General features: G+C 44.0%; 1 protein-coding gene across 1 annotated transcript in view; it reads right to left on the bottom strand.

Annotated features, from left to right (window-relative positions):
* LOC134349590 (probable ribonuclease ZC3H12C) overlaps positions 1-10,085 on the bottom strand; it is a 105,615-nt gene extending 95,530 nt beyond the window's left edge. The window contains exon 1 of the mRNA XM_063054142.1: positions 9,806-10,085. The gene's annotated coding sequence lies outside the window, so the exon portion shown is untranslated. The remainder of the gene's footprint in view (positions 1-9,805) is intronic.
* Positions 10,086-12,289: the final 2,204 nt, after the last annotated feature.

Raw genomic sequence — 12,289 nt, 5'->3', positions numbered from 1 at the left:
GATTGCGCAGTGGACCCATTGGAGGCTTCTGATGATGCCCTGCCCCCAGTTTACTGTGACCTGACTGCTCTGAAGACCAAGCAGCTGCCGAAATTAAGCCCTGGAGAAGTGGCAGCTGCTCAGCAAGATGACCCGGGCATTGGTACTGTCTGGTACACGGTGGAGAAGGAGGATATGGCACGGGCGGAGAAGACGAAACACGCTTTGGTGCCTCCATTACTCAGGGAATGGCCTCGGTTGAAGTTGAGGAACCAAATTCGATATTGGGTAACGTCACCCCAAGACCAACCTCTGTGCTGGCAGTTGGTCCTGTCTGAGAAGTATCGGAAGATTGCGTTGAAGTCACTGCACGATGATTCTGGACCTTTGGGGGTAGAAAAGACCTATGGATTGCTCAAAGACAGCTTTTACTGGCCCAGAATGAAATTGGAGGTTGAGGAGTACTGCAAGTTGTGCATTCGCTGCATACGCCGAAGACACTGCCTGTGCAGGCCGTTCCTCTGTCCCACTTGCAGAGTACAGGGCCTCTGGACCTGGTGTGTATGGATTTTCTGTCCATAGAACCCGATGCCAGCAACGCGGCGAATGTTTTAGCCATCACGGACCACTACACTAGATATGCTCAGGCTTTTCCTACCAAGGACCAGAGGGCAACTACGGTGGTAAAAGTGTTATGGGGGAAGTATTTTGTGCATTATGGCCTTCCCTGGTGGATACATAGTGACCTGGAACAGGACTTTGAGAGTAAGCTCATCTATGAGTTACTGGGCATACTGGGAGTTGAGAAATTGAGGAGCACGCCTTTTCATCTGCAGGGCGATCCCCAGCCCGAGAGGTTTAATCGGACCTTGCTAGACATGCTCGGGACTCTGGACATCAGCAAAAAGAGCAGATGGAGTCAACATATTGGGCATCTGGGTCACTGTTACAACTGTACACGCATTGAATCTACGGGGTACTCACTCTATTATCTGACATTTGGGTGCGAGGCAAGGTTGCCCATTGACCTCTGTTTCGGGACTGACGTGGGTGACATACAACCAAAGCCTTATCTGAAATACGTGTCTGATATAAGGAGAGAGCTGAAAAGGACTTATGAATTGGTTGGGGTGGCGGCTGCCAAGCAGAATTGGGGAAATAAGAGGAGTTATGACCTGAAAGTGTTGGTCTCCCAACTCCTGCCGGTAGATCGAGTCCTCATAAGGAATTTGGGATTACCTGGAAAGCAAAAGTTGGCTGACCGCTGGGCAGCCACACCCTATGTGGTGGAGAGTCAGATGCCAAACCTACCCGTATTCCGGGTGAGGCCCGAGGAAGGGAAGGGGCCTGTCAAGATTCTTCATCGGAACCACCTGTTTCCCAGGGACAAGAAGTGCAGGTAGACCTAGAGCCCAACTTGGAGTCTACACCTAGTACGAGGACTCTGCAGAAGCACGGGGCGATGGAAGAGCCCACTGCGAAAGAGACTGGCCCGGAAAAGGACAATGATTTGGAAGATGCTGATTCGGATGAGTGGTACACGCTGCCATTCGCTAACTTACCTGTGACGGAGGAAGAAACTCCAGGCCCTTCTCCCACTGTGTCAGGTGAGCGGGGGGGGAGGGGGGGGGCTATTGCTGGGCAGCTGAGAGTACAGCCGGACTTGGGAGGAGAGGTAGTGGGATCTGAACCCAAGACAAGGGGCTCCAAGGTGCAGAGGGGCTTGAGTGACCGCTCGCAGGAGTGTTTGCCACGTAGCCCCAAGGAGTTCCCCATAGTGTCTGAGGCGGAACAGTTAGAAGAGGGGGTATGGAGGTCTCAGAGAATTAGGAACCCCCCCCCCCGGAAAGGTTGGCCTATGTAGCGCCTGGGGAACAGGGTGTGATCTCTACTGTTTTGGGGAGCTATGTCACTGCTTTCTGCACTTGGATTGGGCTCTGTGTTTTGCAGGAAGGGCTGGCGAATTATCTGAACGTCATGAGCGCATGACTAAATTCGGTGGGGGGAGAATGTAGGGTTCTCAGTAATATAACTGTAATGTTAACTGTTAATTGCTAAGAATAAAATGGCTTCTCTGTAGTGTTATAATGAAATGGCCTCTCTGTAATATTAACTGATGAGGTAATGTTCTTTGTAGCTGAAATGTTTGGGTTATAATTATAGATAATGGGGAACTAACCAATGGAAGTCATGTTATTCTATCTGTACATGTGGGAACCTGGGAAGTGCGCGGGAGATCGGTGAGGAGAGGCGAAGAGGAAGGACGTGCGGGGAGCACTCTGGTAGACCACCATGGTTGGTCCCAGTCCGAGGGTCGTGGAGTTTGGAGGAAATTGACTCGTGGATCGAGGATATTGCGTGAGCTCCAACATTGTGCATGAACAGTATAATCCCTATTCTTGGCACCTTTTTACTTTATAGTTTTGTTGCTCTACTAACCCCATAGCCACGGTAAAATTTATAAAATGTAATCGTTTAACGTACATTGTGTACTGCCTGATATTTTACGTTGTGGGTTGTACCGGGATACATTACACAGTATCTACGCAAACGTGAGACAGGGTTTGGCGGTTTCCCCTAGATGAACGTGGGTTGCTAGACCTGAGTGTTACACAACCAATGTACAAAACAACACAATCTGTGCAAATACAAAAAATATTAAGTAAAGAGATAAGCAAACAAACAGAATGAGTTGTAGAATCAGAGTCATAGATCCTATCAGACACTATAGTACAGAAGCAGGCCCTTCAGGCCATCTAGTCCATGCCAAACTATTAATTAATCTGCACCTGGACCATATCCCTCCCATCCATGTACCTATCCAAATTTCTCTTAAATGTTGAAATCAAACCCACATTCACTACTTCCTCTGGCAGCTCATTTCACACTTTCACTACCCTATTAGTGAAAAAGTTCCCCCTCATGTTCCCTTTAAATATTTCACCTCTCACCCATAACCTCTAGTTCTAGTGTCACCCAACATCAGAGGAAAAAGCCTATTGAACCTTTCCCTATAACTCAGGTCCTCAAATCCTGGCAACACCCTTTGAATTTTCTTTGCACTCTTTCAATTGTATTAACATTTTTCCTGTAGGTAGGTGACCAAAATTGCACACAATACTCCAAATTAGGCCTCCCCAATTTCTAACACAACTTCAACATAACATCCCAACACCTATACTTAATACTTTAATTTATGAAGGCCAATGTTCCAAAAGCTCTCTTTACATCCCTATCTACCTGTGTTGACATTTTCAAAGAATTATGGATCTGCATGTCCAGATCCTTCTATTCTGGCACTCTCCTCTCCTTGCCATACTGCTCACCGAGCAAATCCTGGTTTATCCTCCCAAAGTGCAACATCTCACACTGATCTGCATTAAATTGCATTTGCCATTTTTCAGCCCACTCATCTTGCTGGTCCGGATTCTGCTGCAAGCTTTGATAGCCTTCTTCGCCATCCACTACATCCCCAATCTTAGTTGCATTTGCAAATTTTCTGATCCAGTTTATTTCATTACTATCTAGACCACTGAAATAGTGAAAAATAACAACGGATGCGGCACACCACTAGTCACAGGCCTCCAGTCAGAGAAGCAACCATCTACCACTACTCTCTGACTTCTCCCACAAAGCCAAAGCCTAATCCAATTTACAACATTACTTTGAATGCCAAGTGACTGAACCCTCGTGACCAATCTCCCATAAGGGACCTTGTCAAAGGCCTTGCTAAAGTCCATCTAGACAGCATCCTCTGCCTTGCCTTCATCAGCTTTCCTGCTAACTTCCTTTAAAAACTCTATAAGATTGGTTAGATATGACCCAACAGGCACAAAGCCATGTTGACTATCCCTAATCAGTCCCTGTCTAACCAAATACTTATATATCCAGTCCCTTACCATACCTTACCCCCTTCTGACATCAGGCTCACTGGCCTATAATTTCCTAGATTATTCTTAGACCCTTTCTTAAATAACAGAACATTAGATATCCTCCAATCCCCTGGCATCTCATTCGTGGCTAAGGATGTTTTAAATATCTCTGCTAGCCCCCTGCAATTTCTGCACTAGCTTCCCACAGGGTCTGAGGGAACACCTTGTCAGGCCCTGAGGATTTATCCACCCTAATTTTCCTCAAGCAAGCAAACACCTCCTCCTCTGTAAACTGTATATGGTCTATGATCTCACTGCTGCTTTGCCTCACATCAATAGATTCTGTGTCCATCTCCCGAGTAAATACAGATGCAAAAAAATCCATTTAAGATCTCCCCAGTCTCTTTCAGCTCCATGCATAGATGACCACTCTGATCTTCCAGAGGACCAATTTTGTCCTTTGCTATCCTTTTGCTCTTAATATATCTGTAGAAACCCTTGAGATTCTCCTTCACCTTGTCTGCTAGAACAAACTCATGCCTTCTTTTAGCCCTCCCGATTTCCTTAAGTATTCTCGCGCATTTCTTTCACTCAAGTGCCTTATTTGCTCCTTCCTGCCTATACTTCCTTGCGCCTCTTTTCCTTAAGCAGGGCCTCAATATTTCTCAAAAACCAAGGTTCCCTAAATCTGTTATCCTTGCCTTTTGTTCTCACAAGAACACGCAAATTATGTACTCTCAAATTCATACTTCTGAAGGCCTCCCACTTACCATCCACACTTTTTTCAGAAAACAATCTGTTCCAATTCACACTTGCCAGATCCTTTCTGATACCATCAAAACTGGCCATCTAATTTAAATCTCAACCCGAGGATCAGACCTATCCTCTGTAATTATCTTGATAATTACAATCACTAAATGCAAAGTGTCCCCCTACACAAACTTCTGTTTCATTTCCTAATAGGAAATCTAGTATCACACTCTCTCTCTGGTTGGTACCTCTACATATTGATTAAGGAAATTTTCCTGAATACATTGACAAAGTCTATCCCATCCAGCCCATTTATAGTATAGGAATCCCAGTCAGTCCACATTTGTCAGTGTGGAAAGTTAAATTCACCTATTAACACAGCTTTATGTTTCTTGCAACAGTCTGCAATCTCTCAACAGATTTATTCCTCTGAATCCCATGGACTGTTTGGCAGTCATCCCTTTCTTATACTCCAGCTCCACCCACATTGCCTTAGTAGATGAGTTCTCCAGTCTGTCCTGTCTGAGCACTGCCATGACATTTCCCCTGACTAGTAATGCTACCCCTCACCCTTTAATCTCTCCCATTCTATCACATAGAACATTGATTTGCCAGTTCTGACCCTCCTGCAACAAAGTCTCACTAATGGCTACAATGTCATAAGACCTTGTGCTGATCCATGCCCTAAGCTCATCCACCTTTCCTACAAAAATCCCTGCATTGAAATGTACAGAACTCAGAAAGTCACTCCCACTATGCTGAATCTTTAGATTCCTCTGACTTTGTATGAAGGTTTAACAACATCTTTCCCATAACTACTCCACTAACTGCTCTGGTTCCTATTCCTTTGAACTCTAGTTTATACATTCCACCCCCCCCCCCCACCAGGTAGCACTAGCAAACCTTCCTGCAAGGATATTAATCCCCTTCAGGTGCTAACTCTTCCACCTGTACAGGTCCCACCTTCCCTGGAAGAGAACCCAATCATCCAAAAATCTGAAGCCCTCCCTCCAGCACCATCTCCTTAGCCATGTGTTAAACTGTATGATCTTCCTATTTCTGGCCTCACTAGCATGTGGCATGGGTAGCAACCCTGAGATCACAATACTGGAGGTCCTGTCTTTTAACTTAGCACCTAACTCCATGAGCTCACATTGCAGGATCATTACCCTTCCTACCCATGTTATCGGTTCTGATGTGGACCTTGACCTCTCACTGCTCACCCTCCCACTTAAGAATGATATGAACTCGATCCGAGATGTCCTAACTGTGGCACCAGGAGAAATCTACCATGCAGAAATCTCATTCTCACCCACAAAACCTCCTTTCTGTTCCCCTAGTCCATGAATCCCCTATCACCAAAGCTCGCCTCTTCTCCCACTTTCCCTTCTAAGCCACAGAGACTGACTTGGTACCAGAGACCTGACTGCTGTGGCTTTCCTCTGCTGGATCATTCTCCCCAACAGTATCCAAAGTGGAATACCCGTTACTGAGAGGAATAGCCACAAGCGCTAACTATTCCCTTCCACCCTCCTGATGGTCACCAATTACTGGTGCCCTGCACCTTGGACATAACTACCTTCCTGTATGTCCTGTCAATCAACCCCTCAGCTTTCTGAATGATCCGGAGTTCATCCAACTTCAGCTCCATTTGTTGCAGCTCCCTGCCTTCCCACATCCTACAAGAAGCATTCCAATATCCTACCTGGCATCCCCACTGCTCTGCTATGACAAAAAAAAATCTCCTACAGAGAGCCTTTGCCTCTCCTCACTGATGCCTTTATGAGCCAAAGCCTGAACTCCCCACTCTAACACTGGCCAACTCACACAATGACATCACCTTGAAAGTGAGTCAACAGGTTGTGGCATTAGTTCAGAGTTGAGGTGAGTGAAGTTATACAGATTGTTTCAGGAGCATGATGGTTGGATGGTAATAAGTGTTCCTCAACTGGTAGTGTAGGACTGGACCCAAGGCTCCTCAATCTCCTTTGCTTTGGCAGCAGTGAGAAGAGAGCATGGCCTGGATGGTGGGGGTCATTGATGATGGATGCTGCTTACTTGTGGCAGTGCTGAATGTAAATGTGCTTATCCTATGATGTACTGGACTGTATCCACCACATTTTTGTAGGTTTTACCTTTCTTGGGCATTGGTGTTTCCATATCAGGCCATTATGCAACCAGTCAGGATACTCTCCACTGTGCATCTATAGAAGTTTGTTAAAGTTTTTAGATGACATGTTGAATCTGCTCAACCTTCTAAGAAAGTTGAGGCACTGTTGTGCCTTCTTTGCAATAGTCCCAGGTTAGATCCTCCGATAAGGCCAAGAAATTTAAAGTTACTGACCCTCTCCACCTCCAATCCTCCAGAAACATAGAAAATAGGTGCAGGAGTAGGCCATTTGGCCCTTCGAGCCTGCACCACCATTCAGTATGATCATGGCTGATCATCCAACTCAGAACCCTGTACCAGCCTTCCCTCCATACCCCCTGATCCCTTTAGCAACAAGGGCCATATCTAACTCCCTCTTAAATATAGCCAATGAACTGGCCTCAACTGTTTCCTGTGGCAGAGAATTCCACAGATTCACCACTCTCTGTGTGAAGAAGTTTTTCCTAATCTCGGTCCTAGAAGGCTTCCCCTGTATCCTCAAACTGTGACCCCCCGTTCTGGACTTCCCCAACATCGTGAACAATCTTCCTGCATCTAGCCTGTCCAATCCCTTTAGGATTTTATATGTTTCAATAAGATCCCCCCTCAATCTTCTAAATTCCAATGAGTACAAGCCCAGTCGATCCAGTCTTTCATCATATGAAAGTCCTGCCATCCCAGGAATCAATCTGGTGAACCTTCTTTGTACTCCCTCTATGGCAAGGATGTCTTTCCTCAGATTAGGGGACCAAAACTGCACACAATACTCCAGGTGTGGTCTCACCAAGGCCTTGTACAACTGCAGTAGTACCTTCCTGCTCCTGTACTTGAATCCTCTTGCTATGAATGCCAGCATACCATTTGCCTTTTTCACCACCTGCTGTACCTGCATGCCCACTTTCAATGACTGGTGTATAATGACACCATGTCTTGTTGCACCTCCCCTTTTCCTAATTGGCCACCATTCAGATAATAATCTGTTTTCTTGTTTTTGCCACCAAAGTGGATAACTTCAGATTTATCCACATTAAATTGCATCTCTAATGAGGACTGGCTCATGGGCCTTTGGTTTCTTCCTCCTTTAATAAAACCTCTTTGGTTTTATTGACATTGAGTGAGAGGGGGTGCTGTTGTGGCACCATTCAACCAGAATTTCAATCTCTCTCCTATATGCCAATTCGTCACTGCCTTTGATTCAATCAACAAGGTCAATTATATTGCAAGCCTTCTTCAATATCTTATTTCCTTGTGCTGCCACCTTCAGGATCTTGGACTTGTAAATGAAAGCCTTTCCATCTTCAATACTTCTACCCTTACTGGTCTTCTCAAAGTACAACATCTCACATTTATCAAGATTAAATTTCACCTGCCATTGCCATGCTATCTTCTCAATTGATCCACTTCCAAATTCTTAATTATAGTTTCCTTCTTCCTGGTGAATATGGATGAGAATAAATAATTTTAAGACCTCGCCTACATCCTTTGATTTCGTGCACATATTGTCAATGGATCCTACTTTTTATGTTGGTAACCCTCCTGTCCTTATACTTAAAAGGAATTGGGAATTTCCTTAATCATGCAATGTTTTATTCCCTCTTTCTGATCCCCCTAATTTTTTGGTAACTCACCCCACCCCCCACAATTTTTTTTTGGTAACTCAACCCCTCCCCCTTCATTTTCTATGCTCCGAAGCTGTAACTGAAACAATAACATTGATGGTTGGAGTAAACATACAAGCAACACTGGCTCAATAAGGAATAGAGGCAATATGAGAGAGATGTAGATGTTGGGATCCAAATATCGGCATCATCCCACTCACTATTAATTGTAATACAGATGATATATTATGCATTTTGGCAACATAATCAACATAGAAAAAAGCCAAAATGCCTGTCACAAGTTTAATTTAAAATGGTATTGTGCATCACTTAAGATTTTTAAGCATTCTTTTAGATCAAAGTACAGGCAGGAATAGGCCCAACCTCAGCATTATTTACCACAGAAAGCATTTGCCAAAACATGAAAACTTCTACTTGTAAAACTAAACAGAAGCATTGAAACTTTGCTATTGAATTAAGAAAAATTTGGCAGAAAAGCAGGTGACTGGTGAGTTTACTATTTTCTTCAAATAATTCCTAAATTGTGACCAAAGCACCTATCCCTGTCATGAGAATAATCCACTTATTCATATTATTTGCTTTCTGTCTAATATTCAAATTAGCCCCAATTCTATGTGGGTCTTTGTGCAGAACCTTATCAACAGCCTTCTAAACTTTCAAACACACCACATCCACTGGTTCTACTGGTTATGTCCTCAGAGTTCTCCAGCAGATTAGTCAGAAATCGTTTCCTTTCATAAATATACACTGACCCTGCTCAATTCTTTACATTGTTACACTGTGAAAATGTTCTATTATTGCATCTTTCACTTCACATTTCAGGAGTTTCACCATTAGAGTTTAGGACAGTGGTTCTGTTGTGTCTCTTTTTGCTTTCTTAAAGTAACAAATTGCAATAACAAATTTCAGAGTCTATAGCATTTTTAAATGACCAGGGTATCCACTATGTCTCTTGTCTGTTTCAAGTTAACAAATTTCACGTCACATGCCAGTGATAATAAACCTGATTCTGAGATAAAATAAAACCTTTATAATGGGAAATTTGAAATGAAAACATAAAATACCGGACAAACTTGGAGATCAGGCAGCGTCCGCGGAAAGAGAAACAGTTGACGTTTCATCTCGAAGATATTTCATCAGGATCGGGTGTAGATTAGCTTTCAACATCATTTAGGACTATTTTTGGGCTAATACTAATTTCCTTCAGTTTCCCCTTGTCACTGATACATTATTATTTCTGGCAGGATTTGTGTTTGTTTTATTTTTCTGTGAAGACACGCACAAATTAGTTAAGTCCACTGCCATTTCCTGGAGAAAGGCCTGTTGTTAAAGTACTGGAGAAGTGGTGAAAGCTTTCTATTCCCCTCTTATTTGCCATAGCAACGCCCGACCCAGAGTAACTCCAGACGGCTGTACAAGCTAGCGCTCACACTCACCGCGCCGAACGTGCCTGGCGATTGGAGCAGCCGCCCGCTGGTTCACGCCGACGGCTCCGGCTTCGAGCTGAAGGCCGAAGATGGAAACCGAGGATGTGCTTTCCGGCGAACGGCCCGAGGGCTTGCTTCCTCCTCGTCCATCTTCTCCCTGCCACCAGCCAGTAGAGCCGCCACCCGGCGCCGGCTACAGCCGGTCTGATCCGGAGCGGGCTCCCAAACGGTTCGCGAATTCAAGCGGTCTCGCGAGCAGGCTGCGCCGACGTTCCGAGGCCCGGGCCGGGGTTGGTGCCACCTGCAGCCAAAGCAGGGCCGGTGCAGACTGCCCGCTCAGCCCAGTTCCTTTCATCACCACCTCGTTTACATGTGTTGGAACTGGTGTAAAATCTGAAACGGCCGCGAGCCGTAAACAGAATATTTCTTTAGTCCTGCGGTTGAGTTCAAACCGTAATGAGAAGAGAATACTGGAAATGCTCAGCGGGTGAAGCAGAGTGAGTTTCCAGTGCAAAGATTGCATGGCAAACGTTAGCATGAATTTTGTCTTCACATACAATGCGCGATCAGGGCAAATAGGTACAAGAACAGTTTTTTCCGTATGGCATCAGTCTTATGAACACTTGAATTTTAGTTTATTATAAACCAAGTCCACCTGTACATACACAGGTATACCTCATTGTATATAGTTCACGATTATTTGCGCTATTGTTTTATTTGTTTTTTGATTCTGTACAGCGAGAGCTCGGGGAAACCGGCATCAAATTCCCTGTATGTGTCCACATACTTGGCGATAATAAAGGATTCTGATTCTGATCAGTATTTATATTTCTATGTTGAAGTATATATGATTCGGGTGGAGTGATGAAAAGGAGAATGAGGTGAAATTGCGATGTGGAGCAGAACGTTGGGACCAAAGTTAGAAAGGACGCCGATGATAGTGCAGAATAAAATAAGGGACAAGTGAGAATGAGAAGCTCTTGAAGAGTGGAAAATGTGAGAATGGCAAAGGGAACTGAAAACTTTTGAACATAAAAAGCAGCAACAGGCCATTACATCCATCAAACCCGCTCTACCAATCAACAATATCATCTGCATCAAAATCCGGCCCTGCCTCTTCATCTCTTGATTTCCGTGGTATCCAAAAAATTATCAGTCTTTGTGTGTGTTGCTCAAGATCTCCAGCATCTGCAGAATCTTTTGTATTTATCTTTCTTTGGCTTGAATTTATTCACTTTTACTGAGTTTTGATTAGAGAATTCTAATGATTTACTACACTTCCCAGAAGAACATTTTAGTTATTTTAATCTCAAGACCTATTTGTCAGAAAGAAGTGATCTAATTGATGCATATTGTTGGCATGTGGCCAAGTGGTTAAGTTGTCAGTCTAGTGATCTGAAGTTGCTAGTTCGAGCCTCAGCTGAGGCAGCGTGTTGTGTCCTTGAGCAAGGCACTTAACCACACATTGCTCTGTGACGATACCAGTGCCAAGCTGTAGTACCCTTCCCTTGGACAACACCCATGGAGAGGGGAGACTTACAGCATGGGCAACTGCTGGTCTTCCATACAACCTTGCCCAGGCCTGCACCCTGGAAACCTTCCAAGGTGCAAATGCATGGTCTCATGAGAGTAACGGATGCCTATTGATACATACAATAGGTTTGGTTATTTTAATCTTAAGACCTACTGAGCATTCATATTTTTCAGAAAGAAATGATTTGCTGTACCCTATTAGCAGCTGGAAATCGATTAGGACAGTTAGAAGAGCATCTAATTGATACATACAATAGGTTCAAAAGTTCAAAGTAAATTTGTAATCAAAGTACATATATGTCACTATATATAACCCTGAGACTCATTTTCTTGCGGGCATGCTCTAAATCCAGTAACTGTAATCGAATCAATGAAAGACTGCACCAATAGGTGTGGAAGACAACAAACTGCAAATACAAAAAAGAAAACTCTGCAAATACAAAAAAAAGGAATACTGCTACTAATAATAAATAATACGAAGTCAAAGTAAATTTATTATCAGAGTCTGTACCCAGAATACAGCACTGAGAGTCATCCACCTGCAGGCAGCCACAAAACAAAGGAACACCATGGAATCCATTCAAGAAAACATAGAATACCAACACACAAAAAAAAGAACAAATTATGTAAATGGCAAAAAGTGAGCGAAATACACATAGAAAATCAAGCATCAAACCCATAGTATATTCGGTTTAGTTTAGTTCAGTATAGCCCTGCGCCGCTAACCGATGCAGGCTACAGAGTCATTCTTAAATATTGAGAACATGAAGTGAAGAATCCTTGAAGGTGGGTCCTTAGGTTGTGGGAACAGTTCAGTGATGGGGCAAGTGAAGATGGGTGAAGTTATCCCCTGTAATTCAAGAACCTGATGGCTGAGGCTAATAACTGTTCCTGAACCTGATAAGGTGAATCCTGAGGCTCCTGCATTTTCTTCCTGATGGCAGTGGCAAGAAGGGAGCA

This window comes from Mobula hypostoma, chromosome 7 (assembly GCF_963921235.1).
Source record: "Mobula hypostoma chromosome 7, sMobHyp1.1, whole genome shotgun sequence".
Taxonomy (NCBI): Eukaryota; Metazoa; Chordata; class Chondrichthyes; order Myliobatiformes; family Myliobatidae; genus Mobula; species Mobula hypostoma.
The sequence above is the reverse complement of the archived record's forward strand: the minus strand, read 5'-3'. Positions and strand labels throughout refer to the sequence as shown.